A 19717-nucleotide genomic window follows, 5' to 3' on the forward strand; every position below is an offset into this window, starting at 1 on the left:
AGTACAGTTCTAGTTCGAATTTCCAAAAATCCAGCCTTATCTGACACCATCGGCCCAAGAGTGACCCTCACCCAAAATTTCAAGATTCTAGCTTTAGCCGTTTAGTCTGGGCGTTGATTATCAGTCAGTCAGTCAGTGAGTCAGTGAATCAGTGAGTCAGTGAATCAGTGAGTCAGTGAGTCATCATTACTGAACTCTTTTATAAGTATAGATATACGTTATGCCGACGACACCACCCTAATTGCAAGCAGCCTCGCAGGACTACAAAAACTAATAGATGTTCTTGAACACGCCAGCACGTCATATTCCTTAAAAATTTATATAAAAAAGACAAAGTTCATGATTATAAGTATAAGAGGCGTCGAATCCAACACCCCTTTAAGCATTAATGGTACTCAAATAGAAAGAGTCTCAACATTCAAATATCTAGGAATTCAAATTAATGAAAACTGGGATCCATCAAAAGAAATAAAATGTCGAATTGAAATGGCAAGAAACTCTTTTCATAAATTTAGAAAAATATTAACGAGCCATGACATAACTCTGGAAACAAAAAAACGATTTGTAAAATGCTACATATGGTCAGTACTATTATACTCGGCAGAAACATGGACCCTAAAAGCAGCAGACGAGAGAAGACTGCACTCGTTTGAGATTTGGATATACCGACGGATCTTAAAGATATCCTGGACAAATCACATCTCAAATAATGAAGTACTGAGGCGAATGAATACCGAAAATCAAATTATCAGAACTATAAAGACGAGAAAAACTGCTTATTTGGGACACATTATGCGAAATAGAAAATAATAATCTCCTCCAAGTTATTATAAGAACCAAAATTGAAGGTCGCAGACCAAGAGGAAGACGAGAAATAACATGGATGAAAAACATTCAGGAATGGACAGGACACCAAGATGAAATAAGCCTTTTAAGCGCCGCAAGAAATTGTAGCGTGTCACCGCATTACCTTTTTCCAATATTAATTTAGTTTTCTAGACATGACAAACGAAATTTTTGCATTCTTGCGATTGGCGTACAATAATTGTTACTGTTGTTTATATCCGTTTTATTTGATCTCAGTGACATCTATTGGTCGCAATGTTCTTTTTGCTATCTCGTCTAAACCTCCTTTATTACCGCTTCTTTGCTCATGGGCAAACTTATCCGTTTTTAGGTCTGGAAGTGTTGTGCTAGATATTACCATTAACAAGGGTTCTTTACATAAATTTCCTAGAAACTCGGCCATTTTGTCACCTGCAACCTCAGTGATTAGTTTGAATCAAAAAGGTTATTCATTCCAAATTTAACTTAATAACCTTTAAAGCAATTTTAATAAATAAAATTACGACTTACTCAAGTTTTATTAAACATACAAATGCAAGTGAGTTTTTAAATAAGTATTTGGTGACCTAACTCGCTATTAAATAGTGTTCAATTTCCATAGGTAAATGTTAATCGTTGGTTAAAAATTCTGATAAATTCGTGAAATATAAGATCCACCAAACCATTTGAACGCATTACAATTTTTCTCACTTTTAAACGGGTAATATGATCAGTTGTAGTTCCCTCATCAATTTTTAATAACCCACTCTTATTTAGATTAATTACTCAATTTAATTGAGCACACCAGCCTCCGACAAATTTTCTAGAGGAACAATTTGGAATTAGAAACCCCACAGCAACATCAGCACCAGAACCTCAGTTCGGTTTGGTTACCTTGTGATACGTGCGTTTTTGGTGTGCAAGCGACAATAATGACATACAAATCACGAATGTGCGAAAGGAAATAATTATAAAGTGAAGAAGATTGTTACGCGATTAATATCATAATACCAAAATCGCCTTTCCACCATCATTTTGTGCATTTTAAACAGGCATAGTGTCAGAAGTTTTATCCAGCAAAATCACTCTAATATTTCCTGAGGTATTGTGGGTGCAAAACCAGCGAGCCTGGAGTTCACAGAGGCTTGGGTACGATAATAAGGAGCTGTGGAAACAAATTATGCTGAGCACAGATTGCCATCCAATATATTTGGAATAATCAACGCATGTTTGGAATCTCGGCAAATCAAGTGTAAATTAGAGGGGTAATTGTCCCTTATGTGAATAAAAATACGCTGCCACTTAGAATTCATAAAGCTTGAACATCATAATCATCAAAAAACCATACATCATTAATATAAGTTGAACTTTCTGGTTTGTTAATAGTTTGTGGTACAGTTTCAGTGAAATAATGAAATCAATACACAATAGTACAAACAAACATAATCAAATAAGAGCCACAAAAGTGTAGCTTAGCATTCCTAGTTCTCCTCCTCCCTCTCTCTATTTTATTGGGAGGCAGTTTACCGCTGTGTATTGATTCCATTACTTCACTGATCATTTGCTGTTATATCTAACAGAGTTTGCCCTATGAATAATTAGGTTAACATTTAAACGAACATACGTACAAAGGTTCCTGTGAATCTCTCTTATTTGCCAACTACATAACTAATAGCAGTGTCAGAGAAAACAACACCAACTGAAGTGTAACAGCAGTCAACGCATCGGAAGATCTTTCGACGGCAGCGACGAGCAGAGCTAATGTGAGTAAATTTACATATTAAGATCTCTTATTATACAAACAATTTTGAAAAGTTACAATTGTTGGTTGAGAACAACAGCTGTTGCTGTGTGATATTTTAGGAGATTAACATTTAACTTCTTTACCAGTCAAAGTAACGTTAACTATCGAAACATACACTTGACTTCTAGATACATGTCGTTTGTTTATGCAGATACTAAGTTTATCAAATCACGTACAGTGGGGTCCTTTGTATTATTGCAGTTCGTTGATATTTTACTTTTTGCATGCTAGCATAGATAACATAATTTCCCTCTTATTTAAATTTTTAGGATTACTTAAATTTTTATCATTATTTAAAACATATTAAGGATATACATATCTTACACATATTTATACTACCTATTTAAATAATGAATTATATGGCTTCAAAATTATAATGAATTTAAACAAAGATATTTCATTGAAATCCGGGAATTGTGTTGTATGGTTCATTTACCAATAAATTTGCTCAAAATGAGTTCAATGTAAAACCTTTTCTTGTCTGTTTGAGAATGTGATGGTAAAATGGTCAGCTTGCTGTTTGGGTATTACCAATAATTAATCAACGGAATCTTTAACGAGGTAATAATGGCGGGAGGGCTAGTTAGGTGCAGCACCATCTTTAAAACCTAACGATTTGGAGCATTTCTGATTTCCATTTTCCTCTATCTATCCGTCCGATTATCTCCTCCTTCTTTATATAGCACGCAACTATTATCAATTTGTACTGTCGTCAGCTGACACAAGTATCCTTGAGGCAACGAACTCCCCCCATTCCGTCGAGCTATAAGGCCGGAGACTCAGCGTGCTTTGGCTTCATGAGATACTTGAACCTCATTCACCTAATCCCCATCTTTTAATACCGGCGATATTACAAATTTGGCGCCCAACGTGGGGCCCGACAATTGGAAATATTATATTTTAAAAACCCTTCACCTATGTGTCGCCTTTGGCGTACATGCGTTTATCAATTGTTCTGTCCCTTTCAAATATTTTTCAACTTACACAACATATGCTTTTCTATCATTTTTCATTTATTCGGTATCCTGTTAACGAAAGGATTTTGGATTAGATCGGGACATGATATCATTCTTTCCAACCCAAGTTTCAGGATCACCCCTATCATGATATCTCTATTTTCATTGTTGTCATTTTTTGTTGAGTTTGGAATGCAACTTCTGGATAGATATCTGGTGTTGACCACTCTATGAAAAGGCCTTAATGAATATAGTCTACCACGTCGAATCTGTAAGAATTGAAAGCTTTATAGGTTTTCTTTCCAGAACGACCAACTCTTTAATACTCTATACTTTCACGAAATCAGAACATGGCTCAAAAATTACACAGCTGCCATGTTTTATCATAACCATTTTCAAACAGACATATACCTGCCTTGTTGTTGGAATATATAAACATATTCTTGCGGTCTTGGACTTCAAAGTGTGAAGCTTGGATCCATAAAACTTCTCTTTTACATATAACATTTAAGATTTTGTTGGCGTTTTTTTGAATTTTTGAATTTATTCCCACACATTGGAATTGTTGTAATTACATTGCAAGTTTTGGGAACACATTAGCTATGGCATTAGTATTCGACAGCAATTCTGAGGGCACTACTGTGGGTGGTGATTCTAGTGAATCCAATGTTTGTAATGCCTGTTCGAATCCTATACTTTCCAAATCACAATTGTTTCAAGCAGAGTGTGGTCATTTGTTCCACAAATCCTGTCTTTCGACTGCCATGAAGACAAGGCCTTTCTGTCCGGTATGCAACACCCGGATTAGTTTAGGACCTACAAGTCCCAGTGGTGGTGGCATGACGACAAGGGCCCAAAAGAAAGGGGCGACACAGAAAACTAGCAGTCAGGATTCAAGGAATTTGGATAACGGATCATCCTCTTCGGGAGCTTCCTCCCACAATGTCAATACTGCCAATTTGGATACAAATGTACAGGTTAAGGAGTTGATAACATCTCTGTTCTCTGCTCATCAAGCACAGATGATGGCTACAATGAGTGATGAGATTTCTCGCACGGTTCAAGCTAGTGTGGAAGCCAATATGTCGAGATTAGGTATTGGCAACAATGCTACTTCTCGGCCTAATACCCTGCCCCCGCCAATGCAACGTACACCAATAAGTCAGATGCCCACTCTGTCTGATGTTGAAGAACAGACTCTAAGGGACATGCTTGATATTCAGTCAAATAATCTTTACGATGATAGGCGCAATTCCAATAATGACCAGAACCAATCTACCGCATCCTCACACCCCCACAATTCCAGAGCCTCTTCGTCCTCGGACCTTTGTTCACGCCCTGATAAGGTTCTACAGATTATCTCCAATTGGAAGATAAAATTCAATGGTGGGAATAGTGGGTTATCAGTAGAGAACTTTATCTACAGGGTAGAGGCCCTGACTTCTCAGACCCTGCAGGCAAATTTTGACATCCTTTGTGGTAATGTCAGCGCCTTATTCGACGGTAAAGCCAATGATTGGTATTGGCGTTACCATCGATCGGTGCCAGCCATCACCTGGTCAGGTCTTTGCCAGGCTCTCCGTTTGCAATTCAAGGATTCACGTACTGATGTTGATATCCGAGAATTGATACGAGATAGGAAGCAGAAGGTGAACGAGTCCTTCGATACCTTCTATGACTCCATAGTTGACTTAACCGATAGGTTGAGTGAGCCCATTTCCGACAAAACTCTTGTTGAGATCCTGCGTAGGAATCTCCTACCAGAGATTCAACACGATATTTTGAATATTGATATCACATCCATTCAGCAGCTTAGAAACACCTGCCGGAAACGGGAGTTTTTTATGCAAGACCTCCGTCGGAGGCATGGAGTGTCTTATTCTAAATCAGTCCCTTTCACTAAGCGAATCGCCGAGGTAAACGTAGAGGAGGATTCGTCCTCGGAAACCATCGATGGGTTGAGCGACGAAGTTTCAGCTGTGAGTGTTATGTGCTGGAACTGTAACAAACCTGGTCATCGGTACCAAGACTGCTTGGCCGAAAGAACAGTGTTTTGTTATGGTTGTGGCGCATCTAATACCTACAAACCAAACTGCTCTAGATGCCAGCAAAAAAACCGGCAGTTGGGTGCACAGAAAGGTGCACCGAATTGAATAATGCGAAAGTAACTATTTTACCTAGACCTTCATGTACCCTTCAAACTAACCATTCAATCAATGACCATAAAATATATCCGTTCAAACCACTTCATGTGCGTCTCAAGGAGTACGAACTAGCCAGGAGTAGGATTTTTAACGAGCCACGAAAACCCACGAGATCTTCTCGTCGCATAAAAATGTACTGGCATAGAATTCACTCTATTAAAAAGAAACTAATTTCCTCTATTTTATCCTCAGTTAATGACGTCAGACCATATGCTCAAGTTTGTCTTTTCGGGAAGAAGTTCTTGGGGCTGTTAGATACCGGGGCCTCAATCAGTTGTATTGGAGCAGATGCTGCCAAGCAGTATCTAGCCTCGGGATCTTCTTATAAAAAATATTGTTCCGCTGTACGCACAGCTGATGGGAACAAACATTCGGTAGAGGGATTCGTGGATACCAAAATCGTTTTTAGAGATATGGAAAGACCCATAACTATATTTATTGTACCAGATTTGGACCGTGACCTATTTTTAGGTATTGATTTTTGGCACATTTTTGATCTACTTCCTCCTGGATTAAGTCCATGTCCAAGCCCAGGGATTCAACCCTATTTGTCTGTAATAGACGATCAGTTACCTTTGACTCCAGCCCAAAGGCAACAATTGTCCCAAACTATTTCTCTGTTTCCGTCTTTTGCTCAGAGAGGACTAGGCAAGACCAATATGTTGTGTCATTCTATAGATACAGGAACCGCCAGCCCTATAAAACAGAGACATTTCCCTGTATCTCCAGCCATAGAAAAGCTCATTTATGAAGAGCTGGATAGAATGCTGGCACTCGGAGTGATTGAGGAGTCAAACAGCGCATGGTCTTCGCCTGTGGTACTTCACCGTAAACCAGGCAAAAACCGTTTATGCTTAGACAGCCGCAAACTGAACTCCGTCACTCTTGGCGATGCATATCCAATGCCCCATATTGAAGGCATCCTTAGCCGACTCCCCAAAGCAGAATTTATAACCACCCTAGACCTCAAGGACGCCTTCTGGCAGATCCCTCTTGACAAGGCATCAAGGGAGAAGACAGCATTTTCTGTTCCTGGGCGCCCCCTTTATCATTTTACAGTTATGCCATTTGGGCTATGTAATGCCCCCCAAACCATGTCAAGGTTAATGGACAAGGTGATACCCCCCGCGCTCAGGACAGAAGTGTTCGTCTACCTTGATGACCTTTTGATTATTTCGGATACATTTGTTCGACATCTTGAGGTTCTAGGGTGTGTTGCTAGGAGGATCAGTGACTCGGGCTTGACCATAAACATCGAGAAAAGTCATTTTTGCGTTCCAGAGGTAAAGTACCTAGGACACGTAGTGGGGAAAGGTGTTATTAGAACAGACCCTGATAAGGTCTCTGCCATCACCGAATTTCCGGTTCCTCGTTCTGTGAAACAGGTACAGAGATTTTTAGGTATGACTGGGTGGTACCGAAAGTTTATCAAAGACTATGCGACTATAGCCACGCCTTTAACTGATTTGCTTCAAGCTAAACGTAAATTTTTATGGTCCGATGAGACCCAAAAGTCATTTGAAGTTTTAAAGTCCAGACTGAGTATGGCCCCTGTTTTACATAGCCCTGATTTTTCGCAACCGTTTTATATACATTGCGATGCCAGTAAAACAGGAATAGGAAGTGTATTGGTCCAAAAGGATGCGGAGGGTGAAGAAGTTCCTATCGCATTTATGTCGAAGAAACTGAACAAAGCCCAACGTAACTATTCAGTGACCGAACAAGAATGCTTAGCAGCAATGCTAAGCATCAAAAAGTTCAGAGCATATGTCGAGGGACAACAGTTCACTGTAATTACGGATCATGCGTCGTTAAAGTGGCTGATGTCCCAGACAGATCTGAGTACTCGGCTAGCTCGGTGGGCTTTAAAACTTCAAGCCTATAAGTTCGATATTCAACACAGGCGTGGCTCTATGAACATAGTCCCAGATACTCTTTCGCGTACGCACACCGAGGATGTGTCATCGTTGCACTTAGGAACTCTGACTAACTTCGAATCCGATTCAGGATTTTTCATAGATTTGGATTCTCCCAGTTTTCGTTCCCCTGAATATCTACAACTCCTTGAAAAGATAGGAAAAAACTTAGAAAGCATGCCTGACCTTAAGATTATGGACGGTTTCTTGTACAGAAGAACGGAACATGCCACAGGGGAGCAACTGCATGATGACCTTGTTTGGAAGCTGTGGATTCCACAGGAACTGGTCCCAGATCTCCTTAAAAAAGCCCATGACGTTCCGACCGCTGCTCATGGTGGCATAAATAAAACCATGCAACGAATTCGGAAATATTACTTTTGGCCGAGTCTAGCTGCTGATGTTAAAAAATATGTAAACGATTGCGAAGTGTGCAAAAGCACAAAACATCCGAATCGTGCTCAAAGGCCTCCTATGGGACAAATGACGGAAACCAAAAGGTTTCTACAAAGAATTTATGTGGACTTTTTGGGCCCATATCCCCGCTCGCGTTCGGGGAATATCGGCATATTCATTATCGTTGACCATTTTAGTAAGTTTCCATTTATTAAACCCGTTAAGAAATTCTCCGCAGATATAATTGTTAAATACCTTGAGAGCGAAATATTCCATACGTTCGGAGTACCCGAAACTATTGTTTCGGACAACGGATCGCAATTCCGATCTAAAGAGTTTAATAACTTACTGAAACGATTCAATATCTCCCATCTATATACAGCTGTTCACTCTCCCCAGGCCAATGCCTCGGAGAGAGTGAATCGTTCCATTCTGTCGGCAATCAAGTCTTACGTCAAACCGGACCAGCGAAATTGGGATGAATCGCTTAGCGCAATTGGTTGTGCACTTCGGTCTGCAGCGCATTCATCCATTGGTACATCTCCCTACTACCTAGCATTTGGTCAAAACATGATCACCAATGCATCTACATATTCCTTGCTAAAGGAACTTGAAATGCTGGAGGATAGATCTGTACGATTCAGTAGAGATGATTCTTTACAGATCGTAGGAAAGAAGGCTGCCGAGTGCATGAAGAAACAATTCGAACGAAATGAGAGAAATTACAACTTGCGGTCTCGAGATGTATCCTATTCTGTGGGCCAGGAGGTTTACCGCAGAAACTTCAAGCAGAGCAACTTCGAGCAGGGGTATAACTCGAAGTTAGCTCCAACTTTTTTAAAGTCTCGGGTTCGTAAAAAGATCGGCAACTCGTATTACGAGCTCGAGGACTTGAAGGGTAACCTGGTTGGCACATACCACGCCAAGGATATCAGGCAATGATGGTTATGTTGGAATCAGCTTTGGGATTCGTTTCTCACCCCAAAGGCTGATCTTCTGGTGGGGGAGTTGTAGCGTGTCACCGCATTACCTTTTTCCAATATTAATTTAGTTTTCTAGACATGACAAACGAAATTTTTGCATTCTTGCGATTGGCGTACAATAATTGTTACTGTTGTTTATATCCGTTTTATTTGATCTCAGTGACATCTATTGGTCGCAATGTTCTTTTTGCTATCTCGTCTAAACCTCCTTTATTACCGCTTCTTTGCTCATGGGCAAACTTATCCGTTTTTAGGTCTGGAAGTGTTGTGCTAGATATTACCATTAACAAGGGTTCTTTACATAAATTTCCTAGAAACTCGGCCATTTTGTCACCTGCAACCTCAGTGATTAGTTTGAATCAAAAAGGTTATTCATTCCAAATTTAACTTAATAACCTTTAAAGCAATTTTAATAAATAAAATTACGACTTACTCAAGTTTTATTAAACATACAAATGCAAGTGAGTTTTTAAATAAGTATTTGGTGACCTAACTCGCTATTAAATAGTGTTCAATTTCCATAGGTAAATGTTAATCGTTGGTTAAAAATTCTGATAAATTCGTGAAATATAAGATCCACCAAACCATTTGAACGCATTACAATTTTTCTCACTTTTAAACGGGTAATATGATCAGTTGTAGTTCCCTCATCAATTTTTAATAACCCACTCTTATTTAGATTAATTACTCAATTTAATTGAGCACACCAGCCTCCGACAAATTTTCTAGAGGAACAATTTGGAATTAGAAACCCCACAGCAACATCAGCACCAGAACCTCAGTTCGGTTTGGTTACCTTGTGATACGTGCGTTTTTGGTGTGCAAGCGACAATAATGACATACAAATCACGAATGTGCGAAAGGAAATAATTATAAAGTGAAGAAGATTGTTACGCGATTAATATCATAATACCAAAATCGCCTTTCCACCATCATTTTGTGCATTTTAAACAGGCATAGTGTCAGAAGTTTTATCCAGCAAAATCACTCTAATATTTCCTGAGGTATTGTGGGTGCAAAACCAGCGAGCCTGGAGTTCACAGAGGCTTGGGTACGATAATAAGGAGCTGTGGAAACAAATTATGCTGAGCACAGATTGCCATCCAATATATTTGAATAATCAACGCATGTTTGGAATCTCGGCAAATCAAGTGTAAATTAGAGGGGTAATTGTCCCTTATGTGAATAAAAATACGCTGCCACTTAGAATTCATAAAGCTTGAACATCATAATCATCAAAAAACCATACATCATTAATATAAGTTGAACTTTCTGGTTTGTTAATAGTTTGTGGTACAGTTTCAGTGAAATAATGAAATCAATACACAATAGTACAAACAAACATAATCAAATAAGAGCCACAAAAGTGTAGCTTAGCATTCCTAGTTCTCCTCCTCCCTCTCTCTATTTTATTGGGAGGCAGTTTACCGCTGTGTATTGATTCCATTACTTCACTGATCATTTGCTGTTATATCTAACAGAGTTTGCCCTATGAATAATTAGGTTAACATTTAAACGAACATACGTACAAAGGTTCCTGTGAATCTCTCTTATTTGCCAACTACATAACTAATAGCAGTGTCAGAGAAAACAACACCAACTGAAGTGTAACAGCAGTCAACGCATCGGAAGATCTTTCGACGGCAGCGACGAGCAGAGCTAATGTGAGTAAATTTACATATTAAGATCTCTTATTATACAAACAATTTTGAAAAGTTACAATTGTTGGTTGAGAACAACAGCTGTTGCTGTGTGATATTTTAGGAGATTAACATTTAACTTCTTTACCAGTCAAAGTAACGTTAACTATCGAAACATACACTTGACTTCTAGATACATGTCGTTTGTTTATGCAGATACTAAGTTTATCAAATCACGTACAGTGGGGTCCTTTGTATTATTGCAGTTCGTTGATATTTTACTTTTTGCATGCTAGCATAGATAACATAATTTCCCTCTTATTTAAATTTTTAGGATTACTTAAATTTTTATCATTATTTAAAACATATTAAGGATATACATATCTTACACATATTTATACTACCTATTTAAATAATGAATTATATGGCTTCAAAATTATAATGAATTTAAACAAAGATATTTCATTGAAATCCGGGAATTGTGTTGTATGGTTCATTTACCAATAAATTTGCTCAAAATGAGTTCAATGTAAAACCTTTTCTTGTCTGTTTGAGAATGTGATGGTAAAATGGTCAGCTTGCTGTTTGGGTATTACCAATAATTAATCAACGGAATCTTTAACGAGGTAATAATGGCGGGAGGGCTAGTTAGGTGCAGCACCATCTTTAAAACCTAACGATTTGGAGCATTTCTGATTTCCATTTTCCTCTATCTATCCGTCCGATTATCTCCTCCTTCTTTATATAGCACGCAACTATTATCAATTTGTACTGTCGTCAGCTGACACAAGTATCCTTGAGGCAACGAACTCCCCCCATTCCGTCGAGCTATAAGGCCGGAGACTCAGCGTGCTTTGGCTTCATGAGATACTTGAACCTCATTCACCTAATCCCCATCTTTTAATACCGGCGATATTACAAAATAGAGAACTAGCTATAATTGAATGATATGTTTTAACTTTATAATATGTAATTAAATAACTCTGTAATAATTAACATTGTATGATCGCTAATATCCGAATACGGATTTGCAAATAAAGAAGAAGAAGAAAGTTTCGACCAATCAGAAAATCCCCTTGAGAGTTAGCTTACGGATTGGCGGCGCAAGTACAATCTGTTAAAAAAAAATCAAAACGATTCGAGAGGACTCTTAAATGTCCCTTTTCCGAATTTTGTGTGGGAGGTACCCTAAGGACCGATATAGTCTTATCCGATCTATATCTGGAAGGAATAATAATATACGGAAAGTTTGGAGCAAATCGATTGCTCACTTCGCCAGTTATCGTTCACACAATTTTTCGAAAACAATTTTGAACTTTTTTGGGGGAGGTGTGGACCGACATAGCCTACATTCGAACTTAAACAAATTTTGAGCAAAATATTATATTGTACTAGCAGACCCGGTCCGCGTTGCTGGCCCGTTGTTTGGGTTCTCCGTGTAAACTTTAGTTATCTATCCAGCATTGATACAGCCATAATTAGGCATCCCTCTAGAAACTTCATAATATAAATCAATGTTTTGACATAAATTCCATGTAATGGTATCCCCCAAATTTAAGATATAAAATCTCTTTTATTATACCCTTCACAATAAATTGACAGTTTAAAGCACTTTGTGACCCACATATAATGATCGGTGCACGTCAATTAACATTGCTATATATTGAATTGTTGGTCTCGGTTGGGGTCGTAATTATTACTGCAGAGAATTGTCAGTATGGGTCCACGTTTTGATATAGCTCCCATAGAACGGTACCGGCTGATTTTCGCAAATTTTTGAGGATTTAACATCATTATCACACCGAAATGGCTAAAATTTGGTTTTAATGTAACTTAAAGAGGAGAGCATAAATATTCGTTTCGACCGAAAGACACGCCTTTTTATTTGCGCTCGGTATGCAACAGTTATAGGTTCACGTTTTGATATAGCTCCCATAAAGCAGTACCTCCCGATCTTCGATAGTTTGGAGATATAGTCACTTTTGGGACTCGTAAACAGTCTTGCAGAGAATTTTCAGTATACGTCCTCGTTTTGATATAGCTCCCATAGAAGGGTGGCGCCTATATTTCGCTATTTTTGGTGGATTTAACCTCTGGATAGTGACATCTCAAGTTATCGGGATTTTACTGTATTCCAAAATGTGGAGTTGATCGCGCTATCCCACTTATTGTTTAGTGTTCAGCGTTTATAGCATTTTTTAGGCAGGCAAAATTGTGTATATTATCTGAAATAATAAATGTTTGAACATTTTGTGATGACCGAGATATTTCACTTCCGCGAAGACCATTCAGGGTCAAGACGGTAATTACAGTAGTATTGCAAACAATCTGTAAACAATACGTTCAAAAATATCATGGACTTAAAAAAAATTGAAGGAGAACCTCCGGTCACTACACTTAGCCATATTAAAATAGCTCACGACCGCGCTATCCCACTTGTTCAAGCTAGTGTTCACATCATTTTTGTGTCACGCTTACTAAAATTATGTATATTAATTGAAATAATAAATTTTTGAAAACTTTGTGATGACCGCGATCATTCAGGGAAAACAATCTGTAAACAATACGTTCAAAAATATCAAAGATTTCTGATTTTCTTAAAAACATTGTAGGGAGGCCACCGGTCACTATTTTTAGCAGTAAAAAACAGCTTACGACCGTTCTAATTAACTGAAATAATACATTTTTGAAAATTTTGGGATGAACGCGATATTTTACTTCCGCAACGACCATTCAGGGTCAAGACAGTAATTACCATAGCAATGCAAACAATTTGTAAACAATATATTAAAAAGAATCTTGAATTTCGCGGTTTTCTTAAACAATTTGTGGGGAGGACCACCGGTCACTACACTTAGCGGGATAAAAAAATTGATTACGACCTATTCTCAGACCTAAAAACTCCGCATAAAAAATTCATAAGATTTTCCAATCGATTTTTCGGAATTTCTATATAGTGACATCTCATGTTATCGGGATTTTACTGTATTCCAAACTATTGCGTTGACCGCGTTATCCCACATATTGAAGCCAGTGTTATAGCGGTTTTGTAGTCACGCTTACTAAAATTAGGTATATTATCTGATATAATACATTTTTGAATAATTTGGGATGACCGCGATATTTCACTTCCGCGACGACCATTCAAAAAAATATTTAGCCTATTTTCATCACCGGTGTTCCTAGTACATTATCTGAAATTTTCAAGAAAATCTATTCAGCCGTTTTTGAGTCTATTCGGACCTAAAACTCAGACCTAAAAACTCCGCATAAAAAATTTCATAAGATTTCCCAATCGATTTTTCGGAATTTCTATATAGTGACATCTCATGTTATCGGGATTTTACTGTATTCCAAACTATGGCGTTGACCGCGTTATCCCACATATTGAAGCCAGTGTTATAGCGGTTTTGTAGTCACGCTTACTAAAATTAAGTATATTATCTGAAATAATACATTTTTGAATAATTTGGGATGACCGCGATATTTCACTTCCGCGACGACCATTCAAAAAAATATTTAGCCTATTTTCATCACCGGTGTTCCCAGTACATTATCTGAAATTTTCAAGAAAATCTATTCAGCCGTTTTTGAGTCTATTCGGAACATACAAACATACAAACATACTAACACACAAACATACTAACATACACACATTGCCTTTTATATATTAGACTAGCCGACCCGGTCCGCGTTGCTGGCCCTTGTTTTATGTTACTTTTTATTAAATCATCAATTATATTTTTCTTGCATCGCTAATTAGTTACTATAAATAAAAAATCTTCAGAAATGTTGGTGTTGATATGCAATTTTAACATACCGACAAAGCTGATGACTTGAGGCATACATTTATTTCATCTGTTGCAATAGTATAACTGGAAGTGTTTGTCCGAAATCTAAACGTGATTTGCTTCTTAAATCCTTCAAGAATCGATATAAAGCTTCTATGGATTTTTTTTGTGCCATCGTAGATTCGTTTCAGATGATAACTTCCATTTAATATTGGATGTGTACCCTTCATTCAAATGAATGTTCAGCGATGAAGCTATGTATATCTATCGATATGTTGCCTTCTAATTTAAACATTTGCTTTCCAAAACGACGAAAGCTTCATTATAAATAACATCTGGTATTTCCAATGATTTGTAACATATTTAAGAAAGTGGGAGTGGTTGGTCTTATGGTTCGTAAGTTTTACATATATAGCGCATTTTACAAAATAGTTAGTAGTTTTGGAGATATATCATATTTAAACAAGTAAAAAAGCTTTAAGTTCGGCCGGGCCGAACTTTTCATACCCTCCACCATAAAATATTCTGAACTAAAATGGAATAATTAGTTTTCATTCCTGTCCCCAACTTTAAGTGGGTACGTTAAAATGTCAGATAATGTACATAAAATGTTTCATTCGGTAGGCCCTTTTTTATGTTGCCTATATCTAACTATGTATGTTGACAATTTTTGGTGGGCTAGAAATTGGGAGGTACCGTTATATAGGGGTTATAATAAAACATGGATCTATGTTGACAGTTTTTGATGGTAGCCTTTAATGTCAAATAACTCCTAATTCGGTTAAAAATTGTATCTAGAATCCTCAAAATACCGAAAATCGGTACATAACGTGGGAACTTCAAATGCCATTAACAGCTAGTTCGGAGGTATGTGGGCTATACGAAAATATGAACTTAAATGAACAATTTTTATAGGCTTTTAAATTTCAAATTACAGAAAGTTCGTCCAAAAAATAGGGCTAAGGTACGGAAAATCGGGAGGTTTGTTTTGGCGCTATACCAAAACATGGACCTACGTTCGGTTAAACATTTTAAGTAAAATCCTCAAAGTACCGAAAATCGGGAAGTATCGTTATATTGGGGCTATGTTGAAAATTGTTGATGCAGATGTGTGGTGACCACTACAACCTTCAAATGTCAAATTACAGTTAGTTCGGTTAAAAATTTTAGCTAAAATTTCCAATTACTGAAAATTGGGAGGTACCGTTATATGGGAGCTATATCCGAACATGGACCTATGTTGAACATTTTTTTGGAGAGGTGTTGTGACCACTAAGAACTTCAAATGTCAAATTACTGCTAGTTCGGTTTAATATTGTAGTTAAAACCATAAAATTACTGAAAATCGGGAGGTACTTTTATATGGGAGCTTTATCAATACATCGACCGTTCTTGAAAATTTTTGGTGAAGAGGTGTGGTGACTACTAAGAATTTCAAATGTCAAATGTTTAAATTGCAGATAATTCGGTTAAAACTTGTAGGTAAAATTCTCAAAATACCGAAAATCCGTTATATGGGGATACCGAAATCCGTTATACCGGGGTACCGTTATATGGAGCTATACCAAAACATGGACGTACGTTCATAATTATTTCGAATATTTTTTTTGGTCACTAAGAACCCTAAATATCAAATTATAGCTAATTCGGTCTAGAAATGTGAATTTAAACGTCGAAATACCTGAAATCGGGCGGTAACGTTATATGGGGGCTATTCCAAAACGTGGACCTATGTCCACAACTTTTGTTATATAATATTTTTTGACACTTAATAACCCTAAATGTCGCATTATAGATAAATCGGTCTGAAAATGTAGCTAAAAACGTCAAAATACCGTAAATCGGGGGTACTGTTATATGGGGCTATACCAAAACGTGGACCTATGTCCACAAGTTTTGTTATATAAGTTTAGTGACGCTTAAGAACCCTAAATGTCAAATTATAGCTAAATCGGTCTGAAAATGTAGCTAAAAACGGCAAAATACCGTAAATCGGGGGGTACCGTTATATGGAGGCTATACCAAAACGTGGACCTATGTCCACAACTTTCGTTATATAAGTTTATTGACACTTAAGAACCCTAAATGTCAAATTATAGCTACATCGGTCTGAAAATGTAGCTAAAAACGTCAAAATACCGTAAATCGGGGGTACCGTTATATGGGGGGCTATACCAAAACGTGGACCTATGTCCACAAGTTTTCTTATATAAGTTTATTGGCACTTAGGAACCCTAAATGTCAAATTATAGCTAAATCGGTCTGAAAATGTAGCTAAAAACGTCAAAATACCGTAAATCGGGGGTACCGTTATATGGGGGCTATACCAAAACGTGGACCTATGTCCACAACTTTTGTTATATAAGTTCATTGACACTTAAGAACCCTAAATGTCAAATTGTAGCTACATCGGTCTGAAAATGTAGCTTAAAACGTCAAAATACCGGAAATCAGGGGGTACCGTTATATGGGGGCTATACCAAAACGTGGACCAATGTCCAAAAGTTTTGTTATATAAGTTTATTGACACTTAAGAACCCTAAATGTCAAATTATATCTAAATCGGTCTGAAAATGTAGCTAAAAACGCCAAAATACCGTAAATCGGGGGGTACCGTTATATGGGGGCTATACCAAAACGTGGACCTATGTCCACAAGTTTTCTTACATAAGTTTATTGGCACTTAGGAACCCTAAATGTCAAATTATAGCTAAATCGGTCTGAAAATGTAGCTAAAAACGTCAAAATACCGTAAATCGGGGGTACCGTTATATGGGGGCTATACCAAAACGTGGACCTATGTCCACAACTTTTGTTATATAAGTTCATTGACACTTAAGAACCCTAAATGTCAAATTATAGCTACATCGGTCTGAAAATGTAGCTAAAAACGTCAAAATACCGGAAATCAGGGGGTACCGTTATATGGGGGCTATACCAAAACGTGGACCTATGTCCACAAGTTTTGTTATATAAGTTTATTGACACTTAAGAACCCTAAATGTCAAATTATATCTAAATCGGTCTGAAAATGTAGCTAAAAACGCCAAAATACCGTAAATCGGGGGGTACCGTTATATGGGGGCTATACCAAAACGTGGACCGATATAGCCCATCATCGAACTTGACCTGCCTGCAAACAAAAGACGCATTTTCCCAAAATTTCAGCGTCCTATCTCCATTTTTGTGGATGCTAGAGTGATTACCACAGACGGACGGACGGACGGACGGACGGACGGACGGACGGACGGACGTGCACAGATCGACTCAGAATTTTATCCTGATCAAGAATATATATACTTTATAGGGTCGCAAATGAGTATTTCAATGCGTTACAAACGGAAAAACAAACATAATATACCCTCCATACTATGGTGGAGGGTATAAAAAGTGGGCGTGGTCGGGTCTTAAGGCCACAAATAAGTGCCTCGGGTCGATGACACAACCATTGTCTATCGAATTAATTTTCAAACCCCGCTCCGCCGAAATTCCACGATTTGTAAGGTGTAAGTTCGGAGGGGGAGGTTCGGAGAGTGGAAGTTCGGAACGGGATGGTTCGGAGCAGGATGGTTCGGAGGGTGGAAGTTCGAATCAGGGTGAATCGGAGGATGGAAGTTCGGAGCATGGTGGTTCGGAGGGTGGAAGTTCTGAGCGGGGTGATTCGTAGGGTGGAAGTTGGGAGCAGAGTGGTTTGGAAGGTGGAAGTTCGGAGCGGGGTGGTTCGGGGGAGTGGAAGTTCGGAGAGGGGTGGCTCGGAATAAATTCAATCTTTCGTTTCAGCTTTGCTTAAAAAGCGTTTTTAAAAAATCGGGCATAAAATTTTCAAGAAAATAGATTCAGTAGTTTTGGATATATAACATATTTAAAAGTGGGCGTGCTAAAACAGTGTTTTTTAGAAAAGTAGGGCATGAGGGAGGTACCCGCCCCTTCCGAAATTCAAAAATATATATAGCCTATTTTCACCACGGGTGTTCCGTGTACATTCCCTGAAGTTTTCAAGAAAATCGGTTCAGCCGTTTTTGAGTCTATACGGAACATACCAACATACACACATTGCCTTTTATATATTAGATTTAAAAAAGTGGACGTGGTCGGGTCTTTGGGCCCCAAACCAGTACCTAGGTTCGGAGACACAACAACCTTTGTCTCGCAAATTAATTTTCTCACCGATACGTTCGTCAGTTTTGCTAAAATAGAGTTGTTAAAAAAGTAGGGCATGGGGGAGGTACCCCGCCCCCTCGGAAATTCAACAAAATATATACCCAATTTTCACCACGGGTCCTCCCAGTAGATTATCTGAAATGTTCAGGAAAATCGGTTAAGCAGTTTTTGATACATATGCTATATACATAGGCTATATATGGAACATACCAACATACACACATTGTCTTTTATATATAAGATTTAAAAAAGTGGACGTGGTCGGGTCTTTGGGCCCCAAACCAGTACCTAGGGTCGGAGACACAACAACCATTGTCTCGCAAATTAATTTTCACTCCGATACTTTCGTCAATTTTGTTAAAATAGCGTTTTTAAAAAAAAGGGCTTAGGGGAGGTACCCCGCCCCCTCCGAAATGCAAAAAAATATGTAGCCTATTTTCACCACCGGTGTTCCCTGTACATTCTCTGAAATTTTCAAGAAAATCGGTTAAGCAGTTTTTGAGTCTATACGGAACATACAAACAAACAAACATACTAACATACAAACATACTAACATACACACATTGCCTTTTATATATAAGACTAGCTGACCCGGTCCGCGTTGCTGGCCCGTTGTTTGGGTTCTCCGTGTAAACTTTAGTTATCTATCCAGTATTGATACACCCATAATTAGGCATCCCTCTAGAAACTTCATAATACAAATCAATGTTTTGACATAATATAATGGTATCCCCCAAATTTAAGATATAAAATCTCTTTTATTATACCCTTCCCATAAATCGACATTCTAAAGCACTTTGTGACCCACATATAATGGTCGGTGCACGTCAATTGACATTGCTATATATTGGATTGTTGGTCTCGGTTGGGGTCGTAATTATTACTGCAAAGAATTGTTGGTATAGGTCCACGTTTTGATATAGCTCCCATAGAACGGTACCGGCTGATTTTCGCTATTTTTGAGGATTTAACATCATTATCACACCGAAATGGCTGAAATCTGGTTTTAATATATTTTAAAGAGGAGGGCATAAATATTC

The 19717-nt window shown here is 38.0% G+C and overlaps 2 long non-coding RNA genes across 3 annotated transcripts in view; both read left to right on the forward strand.

Annotated features, from left to right (window-relative positions):
• Positions 1-1531: 1531 nt before the first annotated feature.
• On the forward strand, positions 1532-2860 carry LOC141390691 (uncharacterized). Its single transcript, XR_012409449.1, has 3 exons — positions 1532-2090; positions 2428-2588; positions 2758-2860. It is a non-coding gene; the product is annotated as an uncharacterized lncRNA (long non-coding RNA).
• A 6832-nt stretch (positions 2861-9692) lies between these two features.
• LOC141390692 (uncharacterized) overlaps positions 9693-19717 on the forward strand; it is a 29464-nt gene continuing 19439 nt past the window's right edge. Inside the window, exons 1-3 of one of the 2 annotated variants that reach the window (XR_012409450.1) lie at positions 9693-10250; positions 10588-10748; positions 10918-11020. This is a non-coding gene — a long non-coding RNA (uncharacterized lncRNA). Of the gene's footprint in view, positions 10251-10587; positions 10749-10917; positions 11021-19717 lie in introns of those variants that run through there. The other variant, XR_012409451.1, reaches the window with a different exon arrangement.

The sequence above is a fragment of the Musca autumnalis genome, unplaced genomic scaffold, assembly GCF_047663935.1.
Source record: "Musca autumnalis isolate F117 unplaced genomic scaffold, ASM4766393v1 scaffold_1, whole genome shotgun sequence".
Taxonomy (NCBI): domain Eukaryota; kingdom Metazoa; phylum Arthropoda; class Insecta; order Diptera; family Muscidae; genus Musca; species Musca autumnalis.